This window comes from Pristiophorus japonicus, chromosome 1 (assembly GCF_044704955.1).
Source record: "Pristiophorus japonicus isolate sPriJap1 chromosome 1, sPriJap1.hap1, whole genome shotgun sequence".
Classification (NCBI taxonomy): Eukaryota; Metazoa; Chordata; class Chondrichthyes; family Pristiophoridae; genus Pristiophorus; species Pristiophorus japonicus.
Window position 1 is genome coordinate 20456815 of NC_091977.1, and position 14758 is coordinate 20471572.

Consider the following 14758-nt stretch of genomic DNA (forward strand, 5'->3'; position numbering starts at 1 on the left):
CCAATCCTGTCAGAATTTTATATGTTTCTATGAGATCCCCTCTCATCCTTTTAAACTTCAGTGAATACAGGCCCAGTCGATCCAGTCTCTCCTCATCTGTCAGTCCAGCCATCCCAGGAATCAGTCTGGTGAACCTTCGCTGCACTCGCTCAATAGCAAGAATGTCCTTCCTCAGATTAGGAGACCAAAACTGTACACAATATTCCAGGTGAGGCCTCACCAAGGCCCTGTACAACTGCAGTAAGACCTCCCTGCTCCTATACTCAAAACCCCTAGCTATGAAGGCCAACATGCCATTTGCCTTCTTCACCACCTGCTGTACCTGCATGCCAACTTTCAGTGACTCATGTACCATGACAGCCAGATCTCGTTGCACCTCCCCTTTTCCTAATCACCCGCCAATCAGATAATATTCTGCCTTTGTGGTTTTGCCCCCAATGTGGATAACCTCACATTTATCCACATTATACTGCATCTGCCATACATTTTCCCACTCACCTAACCTGTCCAAGTCACCCTGCAGCCTCTTAGCGTCCTCCTCACAGCTCACACTGCCACCCAGTTTAGTGTCATCTGCAAACTTGGAGATATTACACTCAATTCCTTCATCTAAATCTTTAATGCTCAGTGAGCTAGAAAGGGGAAAATCAGCCATGTCGTCCCACACCCCACCCACCAACTTCTTGAACAGCCTCCAGTGAGAGAACTGAAAGCGAGCTGGGGTTTAGTGAGGACAGGATCTGTGCTGTTGCACCTGGTAGAATAGACGCCATATAAAGATTCTCTGAGGTATAGCAGCATCTGTGAAGAGGCTGGACAGGTGAACGTTTCATCCCAAAACATCCCCCTGCTCTTCACAGGCAAAGGTGGAAGCCAAGCCAATGAAGATGGTATTGGGAACGGTGGGTCAAATAGGTGGGTTTCAAAGGATAGTCATCAAGGAGGAGAAGGAGGTGGGAAGGTGGAGAGGTTTAGGGTGCAACGACCTTTGAACTGGCTCCGGCACTACACCTGATCACCTGGCTTTTCACAGAGGTTGACTGAGCCGCTGTGTTGTTTCCGGTGTGTACCATCTCCAACAAGCGAGAGTCTAACCACCGCCCTGTGACATTCAACGGCATTACCACTGTCAAATACCCCACCATCAACACCTGGAGGTCACCATTGACGAGAAAATTAATTGGACCAGCCATATAAATACTGTGACTACAAGAGCAGGTCAGAGGCTGGGTATTCTGCAGTGAGTGTCTCACCTCCTGACTCCCCAAAGCCTTTCCACCATCTACAAGGCACAAGTCGGGAGTGTGATGGAATACTCTCCACTTGCCTGGATGAGCGCAGCTCCAACAACACTCGAGAAGCTCGACACCATCCAGGACAAAGGAGTCCGCTTGATTGACACCCCATCCACCACCTTCAACATTCACTCCCTCCACCACCGGCGCACCGTGGCTGCAGTGTGCGTCATCGACAAGATGCACTGCAGCAACTCGCCAAGGCTTCTTCGGCAGCACCTTCCAAACCTGCAACCTCTACCTCCTAGAAGGACAAGGACGGCAAACATATGGGAACACCACACACCATACCATCCTGACTTGGAAGCATATCGCCATTCCTTCATCGTCGCTGGGTCAAAATCCTGGAATTCCCTCCCCAACAGTACTTTGGGAGCACCTTCACCACACGGACTGCAACAGTTTTAGAAGGGGCGGCTCACCACCACCTTCTCGAGGACAATTAGGGATGAGCAATAAATACTGGCCTTGCCAGCGATGCCCACATCCCAGGAACAAATTTTTTTTAAGTTTTAATTTCCGAGTTCCAACACCGGCACGTTCTTTTTGAACCTGGGCTGGGGACAGTTGCGGCGAATCGCACACTCTGCAAATAACTCCCCCCTCTTGGATTCGCCAGGTGAACCGACTTCTTGTCCTCTTGCAGTCAAGTTAAGCTGCTCACACTGGCCTGAGTCTGGGAACCTACAGGGTGAGTGAGCGGGTTGACACTTACTGATTGATTCTGACAATATCGCATCGCCTTCGGTCAGTCACAAGGGAGCGGATGGTGGATCGTTTAACTTATCCTGAGCGGCAAGGTAGTGTGGATGAAAAAGTAGCGATGATTTGGTGTTTTTTTCAATGTGGCACATAAGAAAAAGTTAGGGCAGGTGACCAAAAGCTTGGTCAGAGAGGTAGGTTTTGTTGTGTCTGTGATGCACTTATGAATGACTCCACGAGGCAATGTGTTGTACTCAAACTGTAGTGACATTGGTCCTTTATTCGTAACTCCAGAGTGAGGCTACCTTTTTATACAGCCCCTGCCACCAGGACAGGAAACCCTGGTCTCTACCAGTTGCACCCTCTAGTGGTGCCAGCATAGTATATACACAGTGCAAACCTTATCATACATCAGGTACACAAGTCTCCATTTTGTTCAACTATACAGTGACTGCACAAAGAGTATTTCTATAGCCTGCATATATAACAGGTTTTAAGGAGCATCTTGAAGGAGGAAAGAGGCAGCAAAGCAGTTGAATCTGACAGTCAAACATTGAGGCCATGTGAAAAGAAAGACTTACATTTATATAGCACCCTTAGGGATGTCCCAAAGCGCTTTTCAACCAATGACGTGTAAGCACTGTTGTAATGTGGGAAACGCGGCAGTCAATTTGCCCACAGCAAGCTCCCACAAACACCAACGTGATGATGGCCAGATAATCTGTTTTTTAGTGAGGTTGATTAAGTGATAAATATTGGCCAGGACACCGGGGATAACTCCCCTGCTCTTCTTCGAAATAGTGCCACGGGACCTTCTACGTCCATCTGAGAGAGCAGACGGGGCCTTGCAGTAATGTCTCATTCAAAACTGCCCTGGGAGTGTCAGCCTAGATTATTGTGCTCCAGTCTCTGTAGTGGGACTCAAAGCCTGAGTACTGAGGGAGTGCTGCACTGTCGGAGGTGCTGTCTTTCAGATGAGACGTTAAGCCGAGGGACCGACTGCTCTCTCAGATGGACATAAAAGATCCCATTGCACTATTTTGAAGAAAAGCAGGGGTGCTCCCACTGGCATTCTGATCAATATTTATCCCTCAACCAACATCACTAAAAAGAGATAATCCAAAAAAGAAAAGACTTGCATTTCTATAGCACCTTCATCATCATCATAGGCAGTCCCTCGAAATCAAGGAAGACTTGCTTCCACCCTAAAAGTGAGTTCTCAGGTGACTGAACAGTCCAATACAGGAATTACAGTCTCTGTCACAGCTGGGACAGACAGTCGTTGAAGAAAAGGGTGGGTGGGGAGTCTGGTTTGCCGCAAGCTCCTTCCGCTGTCTGCACTTGCTCTCGGCGATGAGACTCGAGGTGCTCAGCGCCCTCCCAGATGCTCTTCCTCCACTTAGGGCGGTCTTGAGCCAGGGACTCCCAGGTGTCGATGGGGATGTTGCACTTTATCAAGGAGGCTTTGAGGGTGTCCTTGGAGCGTTTTCTCTCCCCACCTGGGGCTCGCTTGCCGTGAAGGAGTTTCGAGTAGAGCACTTGCTTAGGGAGTCTCGTGTCGGGCATGCGGACAGTGTGGCCCGCCCAACGGAGCTGGTCGAGCGTGGCCAGTGCTTCGATGTTGGCTTGATTGAGGACGCTAACGTTGGTGCGTCTGTCCTCCCAGTGGATTTGCAGGATCTTGCGGAGACAACGCTGGTGGTACTTCTCCAGCGCTTTGAGGTGCCTGCTGTATATAGTCCATGTCTCTGAGCCATATAGGAGGGCGGGTATAGCATCGTACATGATCTTGGAAAGTCCTGAAGTGCTTTACAGCAAATGAAGTACTTTTGAAGTGTAGTCACTGTTGTAATGCAGGAAACGCGACAGCCAATTTGAACACAGCAAGCTTCCACAAATAATACTATGGCAATGACCAGATAATCTGTTTTTTAAGTGATGTTGATTGAGGGGTAAATATTGGCCGGGACATCTGGTCATAAACTAATTGTGGGAGCTTGCTGTGCACAATTTGACTGCCGCGTTTCCTATATTGCAACAGTGACTGCAGCTCAAAAATATAATTGGCTGTGAAGTGCTTTGGGATGTCCTGAGGGTGAGAAAGGTGGTGTTATAAATGCAAGTTCTTTCTTTATTTAGAGCAGGACAGCCTGTGCCTTTACACCAGGGTGATGTGTTTGCTGAAAACTGTTCGGAATCAGTGATACAATGAGCCTCGGACCGTGCCCAGCAGTAATGAAAACTCTAACGATTCACAGAAATATCAAGCGGAGGAATTTCTCCCCCATAATATTTAGTCTCTGGCACTGAGACGGGCTGTAATGTGGAGATTCTGAGAGAGTTAGTCAGATAGCTATCAGCGAATCTGCTTTCAACAACCACGACATCTTGTATTTATATAGCGCCTGTAACATAGTAAAACATGGCAAGGTGCTTCACAGGTGTGTTGTAAGACAAAATTTGTCACATAAGAAGAAATTAGGGCAGGTGACCAAAAAGCTTGGTCAAAGAGGTAGATTTTAAGGAGCATCTTAAAGGAGGAAAGAGAGGTAGCGAGGCAGAGAGGTTTAGGGAGAGAATTCCAGAGCTTAGGGCCCAGGCAACAGAAGGCACGGCCACCAATGGTTGAGCGATTATAATCAGGGATGCTCAAGAGGGCAGAATTAGAGGAGCACAGATATCCCGGTGGAGGGGGGATTGTGGGAATGGAGGTGATTACAGAATTAGGGAGGGGCGAGACCATGGAGAGATCTGAAGTGTGAATTTGGAAATCAAAGTGTTGCTTAACCAGGAACCAATGCACGTCAGCGAGCACTGGGGTGATGGGCGAACGGGACTTGGTGTGAGTTAGGACACAGGCAGCTGAGTTTTGGATGACCTCAGACTTGCGTCTGGTTGAACTTGGGAGGCGAGCCAGGCGTGCATTGGAATAGGTCATGTCTGGGGTGACAAAGGCATTTTGCAATGCATTGTGGAGCTACCTGCAATTTATTCATTCACAGCTGGTTGTCTCATGTTCACACTGCAACGGCCCCCTTCCTGTTTATTGAAGAAATACGGGCACCGATGTCAAACCATTGCTCTCAGTTCACTGGCCATCGAAATATAATTACTTTTACTCTTGTTTTTTCTTTAACCCCTTCCAATGTCCTCGATTCCTGTACTGGAGGCACAGGCTGTTGCTGGGGCATGGTTCCATGGTTCTAAACATCTTCTGGAGCCTCGTCCAAGAGGCTGTTCCTTACGGGCAGGTATAGAAACATAGAAACATAGAAAATAGGTGCAGGAGTAGGCCATTCGGCCCTTCTAGCCTGCACCGCCATTCAATGAGTTCATGGCTGAACATGCAACTTCAGTACCCCATTCCTGCTTTCTCACCATACCCCTTGATTCCCCTAGTAGTAAGGTGAGCACCTAAATCTAGGCTGATGCTCCAGTGCTGTGCTGAGGGGCTGCCTAAGAGAAGAAGATGTTGAAATGCAAGTCTTTATTTCTTTCTTTCCCTTATTCTGGCTCTGAACTGATCAACTGTGAAGCGTGTTGGGACATTCTGCCAGACTGAAGGTGTGATGTAAACCTAGGTTGCCGCAGCTAGTTGCTACGGCACGTTACCGCTCCCCTCAACATGTAGCCACGGGTAAACAAGAACATCAAAGCAAGATCACCTCTTGGAGACAGTTTCGTTAACTCCAATAGTTGGCCACACAGGGAACTTACTAGCATCTCTCCAAGTTCTTGAACTTGAGCTCATCCAAAACTCTGCTGCCCATAGTCTAACTCGCACCCAGTTCCGTTCACCCATCGCCCCTGTACCCGCTGACCTATATTGGCTCCCGCTCCGGCAACGCCTCAATTTTAACTTCAGGTGTGACTTCAGTACACAATCTAGGCTGACACCGCCCAGTGCAGTACTGATGGAGTGCTGCACTGACAGAGATGCCGCCTTTCGGGGTGAGACGTTAAACCGAGGCCCCGTCTGCCCTCTCAGGCGATACTAAACAGCTCCCATGGCCACTGTTTAAAGAACAGCAGGGTAATTATCCTGGCCAACATTTCTCCCTCAACCAATATTCACAAAACTGATTTTGTGGTCATTTATTTTGTTAGTGGGAGCTTGCTGTGCGTAAACTGGCTGCCGGTTTTCCCTACGTTACAACAGCGACTGCGTTTCAAAAGTACTTAATTGGCTGCAAAGCACTTTGGGACATCCTGAGACTGAAAGCTGCTATATGATGCCCCTTGGCCTCCTTCTGTGCTGTTCATTTATTTTTTATATATAATAAGCCATTACTTGCATTGGAGGCAGTTCAGAGAAGGTTCACTAGGTTGATTCCTGAGATGAAGGGGTTGACTTATGATGGAAGGTTGAGCAGGTTGGGCCTGTAATTGGAGTTTAGAAGAATGAGAGATGATTGTATTGAAACATATAAAATACTGAGGGGGCTCGACAAGGTGGATGCAGAGAGGATGTTTCCCCCAGAACTAGGGGGCATAGTTTCAGAATAAGGGGTCTCCCATTTAAAACGGAGATGAGGAGGAATTTCTTCTCTCAAAGAGTCATAAATCTGTGGAATTCTCTGCCCCAGAGAGCTGTGGAGACTGGGTCATTGAATATATTTAAGGCGCAAATAGACAGATTTTTGAGCGATAAGGGAGTGAAGGGTTATGGGGAGCAGACAGGGAAGTGGAGTTGAGCCCAAGATCAGATCAGCCATGATCTTATTGAATGGCGGAGCAGGCTCGAGGGGCCGAATGGCCTACTCCTGCTCCTATTTTTTATGTTCTCATGTACTTTGTAATCCATTGGGTAACTGGTGTAAATCTTACGTTTCTTTCAAAGGCCCGGGCTAAGAAATTCTTGTGGCAATTGCACCGTCAATTGCCAGCAGTGACTTTCGATTATCAGAGGATAATGACAGTAGAACGGGCATGTTTTACTCAACACACCTACTATCATTTCCTTCTGCCCATCAATCTTTTCCCATCAAAGACCCTGTTGACACAAAGGCTCAGAGCTTTGTCTACTCAGGTGGCTACCCTTGTGCGCTTTTCCCCGCAGAGACAATATTTGTCTTCCCTGGAGCAGCCTGGGCAGCGGTACACCAGACGGGGTGTGAGCGAACGTGTTGAACAAGAAGTGACCTCCGCCTTGCCTGTGCCCCGACACTGTGGGATCCGCCTTTGTTTGCAATGCGAGGTCAGAGTTCAGGTCACAGATTTCGCCGGTGGGGACGTGCGAATATGGCTGCTGTGTAAAGGTTGTAATCGCCAAGGTTATTATTCCAGCTGCAGGCACTTGCTGATGTCAGGGAGCTCGGGCAGCGTGGATCAGCTCCAGATCTACGGCCGATGCACTCTTCATTCCCCTTTCACCATGTTGGAATCCTCCTATGGTGCCCCCTCTTTAACTTACCAATAAACTCGTGTAGCAGGCAAAGAAACAATTAATTTTTATATAGCGCCTTTCATGACATTAAAGATTCTGAGGGGGACTGACAGGGTAGATGCCAAGAGGTTGTTTCCCCTGGCTGGAGAGTCGAGAACTAGGGGTCACAGTCTCAGGATAAGGGGTCGGCCATTTAGGACAGAGATGAGGAAATTCTTCACTCAGAGGGTGGTGAATCTTTGGAATTCTCTACCCCAAAAGGATGCTCAGTCATTGAGTATATTCAAGGCTGAGATAGATAGATTTTTGGACTCTAGAGAAATGAAGGGATTTGGGGACGGTGCAGGAAAGTGGAGTTGAGGTCGAAGATCAGCCATGATCTTGTTGAATGGCGGAGCAGGCTCGAGGAGTCTGCTCCTAATTCTTATGTTCTTATGATCTCAGGTTATCGCAAAGTGTTTTACAGCCAATGAAGTGCTTTTGAAGTGCACTCGTGTGGAGTATAAACACCAGCACATACTCATTGGGCCGAATGGCCTGTTTCTGTGCTGTATATTATATGTACTTCTGAGCCCCACTATTGAGGCATCAGCATCATAGGGGGTCGCTCGAAACGAGGATGACTTGCTTCCACGCCAAAAAAGGACGAGTTCACAGATGTTCCAATGAAAGACCCGAACTACATCCTCAAGGATGGAAGATGCCTGGGCGTGGATTTTTTTAACGTGTGGTGGCCGTTGCACACCAGCCACCACACGGACTTGACAGAGCTCGGTCTTGTCCAGTGGCAAGGGTTAACCAAGACGACTGGAGACCAGCTCTGCTGCACGGACCTAGTGCGCGCACATATCGCAGTGTGGGCTGGTCCGTGCTGCCCCGGGCCCCGGGCCCCTGGCCCCGAACTCACGCCTCCCCTGGGCCACGATCACGTCCCTCCACAGTCCTTTGCCCCGACCTCGCCACTCCTGCTGTATCTGTCCACGCTCCAATCACCGACCTGGACCTTGATGACGTCACTCTCCGCTGCCGGTTTGGAGTAGTGTGCCTCCACGCTGCTCCCCGGGGCCACCACCCCGCTTCTTTTATGGTCCCGCTGGTGTTCTCACGCAGGTCGGGGCCTCCACGCTGCTCCATTGACGCAGGCTTACATTGGCTCCCAGACCGGCAATGCCTCAATTTTAAATTCTCATCCTGGATCTCAAATCCCTCCGGAGCCTCACACCCACCCGATCCCTGTCACCTCCTCTAGCCCAACAATCCTCCCAAGACCTCTGTGGTCCTCCATTTCTGGCCTCTTGCGCATCACCGATCTCCTTTGCTCCACTATTGGCGGTCGTGCCTTCAGCTGCCTGGGGTCTCAGCTGGGGAATTGGCTCCCCCTGCAGTCTCAACTTTTTTCTATGTTTCTATAGCAGGAATGGGGTACTGAAGTTGAATGTTCAGCCATGAACTCATTGAATGGCGGTGCAGGCTAGAAGGGCCGAATGGCCTACTCCTGCACCTATTTTCTATGTTTCTATGTTTCTATGTTTCTAAGACACTGCTTAAACCCGACCTGTTTGACCAAGTGTTTGGTCACCAGTACTAATGTCTCTTTCTTGGGCTCGGTATCATGGTTTTTGACTGATTACGCTTCTTGTGAAGCTCCTCGGGATATTTTACTATGTTAAAGGCGCTATATATATATATATATATGTGCAATTGTTGTTGATGATCAAGGTGGCCAGGGAGATTGGCATGCTGCAGTAGCCACTGTTGCCAGCAGTGGCTACTGTTGTACTCTTGCTGCCAGAGGCAGGAGCACTGGGGCCAAAATTGCCTCTCTCCTTAAGGCCTGTGACCACGGCAAATCGGCGGCCATGCTGCAGAGTGAAGTGGCCGCCGACTTTTCGCGGAATGGCCGCTGATTGCCCAATTGCCCTTCCGCGGTTTCCCGGCGATCCTCCCCGGCCGCTCTGCTGCTGATCCGTGGTAAGTGCGTCATCACCGTGTTCACCGCAGATCTAACACCCAACGGCAACATTCCCCTCTGAAGCTCTTCGGCCTGCCCAGCAGTGACAAAATCTGTTTCTTTCCTGGAGGTCCAGTGAGGCTGCGGCCTTCTGCAGCGGCGGTGAGGCTTCCCTTAAAGGGGAGGGCGCACTGCCGCTGCCTCCATGTTTTGTTTTTTTGTCGGCCGACTGCCATGTCGGCCCGACAATTATGCCCCTCTTGGGTGCCAGGCTGCTGACCCGGCCGAGATCCTCCCTGTGGGCCGAAGTTTTAAAATCACAGAGGCTCTCCCCTTTAAGTGAAGGGGAGAGCCATGGTGACGCGGCACCGTGATGACATCATCGCGACGGCCACTCTGCACCGCCCCCAACTTCCGCCCTTCAGGTGTTGCCATGGCTGCGTATCCACCCCTCTGGTGTAGTCACCGCCCCCATTAAGAGCAACTTCTGGATCCGAATTTAAAAAAAACAACAAAGAGCGGAATTTCGTTCAAGAGGCAGCCTCAACCACAGCTGTGGTAAATAAACCTTTGAAACGGGGTGCAATTTCAGTCCCCTGGTCTCTATCATAAAGCTGCTGCCAAAGAGGTCACGTCGTTAATATAAATGTACCATTAGTGACTGCGGGCCAGAATTTGCTGGGACTATGACAGCGAGTTAAATGTGCTCACCATTTGTTTAAAAAACAGCAACTTGTAGCAAGGATAAGGCGCCCGTGTGTTGCGAATTGTCGGATGTTGCTGAGCGATTTGTACCACTCCGCCGTTAGCCTCGCACAAACGGCAGTTCGTCCTCAACCTACCCGCGAGTGTCAAGAAATTGCTACATTTGCATTGTTAAAACAAATTAAACTCATTGCAGAGAGTTAGGGCTGGTACTTAACGACATACGGCGATTTATGTTACTGCAGTGCCACTCAACCTCTCTGGCCCAGAAAGGGAAGAATTGAAACTTTGGACTCTCACTCCTGCAGGTAGTAAATTGTTGTCAGAGGGTTCTAAAATCTTTAATTTTTAATTTCTCTCTTACTTTTCCTTTCTGTCTCTTTCCTCTTTCTCATATGTCAGCTGTGGCTCAGTGCGTAGCACTCTCGCCTCTTGAGTCAGAAGATTGTGGGTTCAAGTCCCACTCCAGGGACTTGAGCACAAAAAAAATCTAGGCTGAAACTCCAGTGCAGTGCTGAGGGAGTGCTGCACTGTTGGAGGTGCCGTCTTTCAGATGAGAAGTTAAACTGAGGCCCTGTCTACTCTCTCAGTTGGACATAAAAGATCCCATGGCACTATTTTGAAGAGCAGGAGAGTTATCCCCGGTGTCTTGGCCAATATTTATCCCGCATTCAACATAAAAACAGATTATTTGGTCATTATCACAATGCTGATTTTGGGATCTTGCTGTGTGTGCAAATTGGCTGCCATGTTTCCCACATTACAACAGTGAATACACCCCAAAAATTGGCTGTAAAGTACTTTGAGACACCAGGTGGCCGTGAAAGGCACTATATGAATCCAAGTCTTTTTTCATAATCCAATTTTTCTTTTCCTCGCTCTATTTCTCTTTCGTACCTGATTTGACCCTAGTTCATACGCGAAACTATGAACGCCAAAAGAAATAAGAGGGAACATTGGTTGCGGCAGCTCGCGTTAGGGATTCCCCATTAACTTGCGTTGATATCAATTGTACGTGGGAAAACCGAACATCCCGCCACAGAGATGGCAGGATCTTTGGGGGTAGTTTACTACGGGGCCAGCTATTTGTAAGCGAACACCTTTGCTTTGCCGCTGACGGCAAATCACGGGACAATGTGCGTGTCGGAGAGGAGTTCAAGCACTCCAATTGCGCAATTATATTTAATAGCAATTCTCCCCACGGCTAATGGAAAGCTGTTGAAAACGAAGCGTTATAGTTGACGACAACCTGTAATTAAGCAACTCCTTTGCCAGAGCGAAATGTCTTCAGGCACTGCGCAGAGGCAGACACTGACTCAGGTGTGAAGAGGTGATAAAGGCGTGATCAAAGAGAGTGGTCCGGAGACCGCTTTTCGAGAGAGGAAGAGATTTTTTTTTTTTTTTGAAATTCGTAGCCAATCGTTCCAATTCTTTGTCAAATCACAAACGCCAGAGGTCACCTTGCACACGCCAAGGATCACTCTGCGCCAATGCTCTTAGCCAAAAGGCCTAGAGCCACTGCACCGTTCCTGGAAGTACTGCAATACCAGGTTCGTGCCATGGAGGTGGATGGGTCAGGTCCCCCACACACCTCCGTGGAGGTGGATGGGTCAAGCCACCCCACCCACCTCCTATTTCCAAAAAAGCAAGCATATACCTTCCTGATCCAGGGAGAACCACCTTGGGGTTATGGTGGTTACTCCCCTGTCAGGTCAGTTACGCATGATCTTAGCCAAAAGGCCGAGAAGCGAGGAAGAGATGCACCAACCAGTTTCCTCCGGTTGGCGAGTCAGTGGTGGGGGACCATCAATTTAAACCTGTCGCATAGGGAGCGAGGCGCCTCGGGAGAGTAGGGGAGATTTCTCATGCTGAGAGTTGGTGGAGCGTGCAATGCTGTTCCACAGAGTGTACTTGAAGCAGACACCACTACATACTGCAATCAACAACCGGTCACGTATCAGAAGCAGAGGAAAATATATTGCCACGGGGAGAGTGGGAGACAGCGAGATTAGTTTTCGATTTCTCGCGGAAAGCAGGGTAGACAAGATGGGCTGAATGGCCTTATTCTGCACTGTAGACCTCTGTGGTTCTATGTTTTACAGTAGCTTTTATACACTCGTGCACTGTTTTTCATTTGAAAGATTGACTGACTCTGTACTGAGAAAGTGTCTAATCCATGTGACATAGAAACATAGAAAATAGGTGCAGGAGTGGGCCATTCGGCCCTTCGAGCCTGCACCACCATTCAATAAGATCATGGCTGATCATTCATCTCAGTACCCCTTTCCTGCTTTCTCTCCATACCTCTTGATCGCTTTAGCCGTAAGGGCCATATCTAACTCTCTTTTGAATATATCCAACGAACTGACATCAACAACTCTCTGCGGTAGAGAATTCCACAGGTTCACAACTCTCTGAGTGAAGAAGTTTCTCCTCATCTCGGTCCTAAATGGCTTACCCCTTATCCTTAGACTGTGACCCCTGGTTCTGGACTTCCCCAACATCGGGAACATTCTTCCTGCATCTAACCTGTCCAGTCCCGTCAGAATTTTAGATGTTTCTATGAGATCCCCTCATCCTTCTAAACTCCAGTGAATATAGGCCCAGTCGATCCAGTCTCTCCTCATACGTCAGTCCTACCATCCCGGGAATCAGTCTGGTGAACCTTCGCTGCACTCCCTCAATAACAAGACCTGAGAGAGATTGTTCCCTTCATTATTGTTTGAAACCTGGAGAGATTAAATACAACTGCATAGAGTCTATGTGCCGGGGCTTATACTCCACACGAGCCTCCTCCCACTCCTTTTCATCTAACCCTATCAACAGTCCTTTCTTCCTCATGTGTTTATTCAGCTTCCCCTTAAATGCATCTGTGCTATTTGCCTCAACCACTCCCTGTGGTAGCGAGTTACACATTCTCACCATTCTCTGGGTAAAGAAGTTTTCTCCTGAATTCCCAATTGGATTTATTAGTGGCTATCTTATATTTATGGCCCTTAGTTCCACCAGTGAAAACATAATCCCTATCAAACCACTTCATAATCTTAAAGACCTCTAGAGAGTGTAAAGAGAAGATTTACGAGGATGCTGCCTTGGACTGGAGAAGTTTTAGCTGTGAGGAAAGATTGGAGATGCTGGGTCTGTATTCTTTGGAACAGAGGAGGCTGAGGGGAGACCTTATTGAGGTGTACAAAAATTATGAAGGACCTGGAAAGAATGGATAGGAAGGACCTGTTTCCCATGGCGGAGGGGTCAACAACCACGGCGGACACGATAATCCCACCGGGTAATTTTATGAGTTACGCACTCGTCAGGTGAAGCACAACACCACAGGTGTGATTGCGTAGAACTACGCCTTTATTGTCCACTTTGAGGTCTATTGAGCTCCGGAGTTCAGCGGAGTGAGTGGCAGCTTTATTAGCGTTTCCATAAATATCCTGTTCCGTTCACTTGTGGGTATAAAGTCCTTACTCTACAGCATGAAATCACACGAGGCACATTTCAGGGACAAGGCCACTCTGTGACCTTAACTCTTTATTACAGGACTCCAGAAGTGATGACCCAGCGTGGGACCTCCCTTTATATACCTGTGTGATCAGGTAAGGAGTGTCTCCCACAAGTTCGCCCCCTGTGGTCAAGGTGTGCATCTAAGTTGAGTGTATACAGTAGTACAGTGGTGTTACATCGTAGTTACAAACATGACCGTGGTCGCTGTCGCCGACCAGCCGCTCACCCCTCCCCTCCCTTGTGCTTCCAGTTCACCCTCCTCACCCGAAGGTCATTTGCACAGGTGTCGACCTCCCTGTCCCCAAGTGTGCCCCCTGCTAGTCCGAGCACAGACGCCAAGGCTCAGCAACATTCTCGATGGATGAGCTCGATTCTGCCCATCACCTGGGGGGGGGGGGGGGTGGAGATTCAGTCGGGGGCTAATTAGGCCCCTGAGCACCTCGCGTCTCGTCGCCAAGAGCATGCAGAAAACAAGCGCAGGCAGCGGAAGGAGCGTGCGGCAAACCAGACTCCCCACCCACCCTTTCCTTCAACCACTGTCTGTCCCACCTGTGACAGAGACTGTAATTCCCATATTGGACTGTACAGTCACCTAATAACTCACTTTCAGAATGGAAGCAAGTCTTCCTCGATTTCGAGGGCCTGCCCGTGTTAATGGCGGCGGGACGGTAAACTTTGCGGCGGGAAACGGTTTGCGACGGCAGCCCACAAAATTCAGCAGCTGGGCCCTGAGTGTGGAGCGGAGCGCAAAGGGAGGCGTTCCACATCTCTGTTCGGGCACTAGGTCGGCTGAGCAACCGAAAATCCCCAGCTAAAGATCTGGTCTCAGAGCGCCCTGAGAGAGGCTTCCCGAGAGAGAAAAAATCACCAAAAAAACTTAAAAAACATTCCCACAACCTTGCTCGCCCCACATATAAAGATACATTGCAAAAATAATAACAATCGCACTTACCTGATGTATTAATTCCTTCCCGCCGCTGCCGGAACAGCTCGGACCGCCCGCTTTCCCAGACGGTCCCACTAGGGTGCGCTACAGAGTCAGCACAAAACAAAAATCATTACGCTGTCGAAACTGGGGGCGGGGGGGCATTTAATGTGCCGAGCGGCACGAATGCCGGTGCTCGTGGCTCCGACCCCTTTAGCGCCCCTGTTCCAACCGTTTTTAGCGCTGCTAAGCTAACGAATTTCTGCCCCATGGTGTCCACATGTTAG

The 14758-nt window shown here is 49.1% G+C and overlaps 1 protein-coding gene and 1 pseudogene across 5 annotated transcripts in view; one reads left to right on the plus strand and one right to left on the minus strand.

The window, feature by feature from the left end:
- Positions 1 to 14758, plus strand: part of palld (palladin, cytoskeletal associated protein) — a 508296-nt gene that overhangs the window by 205258 nt on the left and 288280 nt on the right. The gene's annotated exons all lie outside the window — the stretch shown is intronic.
- Positions 11553 to 11791, minus strand: LOC139279411 (U2 spliceosomal RNA; annotated as a pseudogene).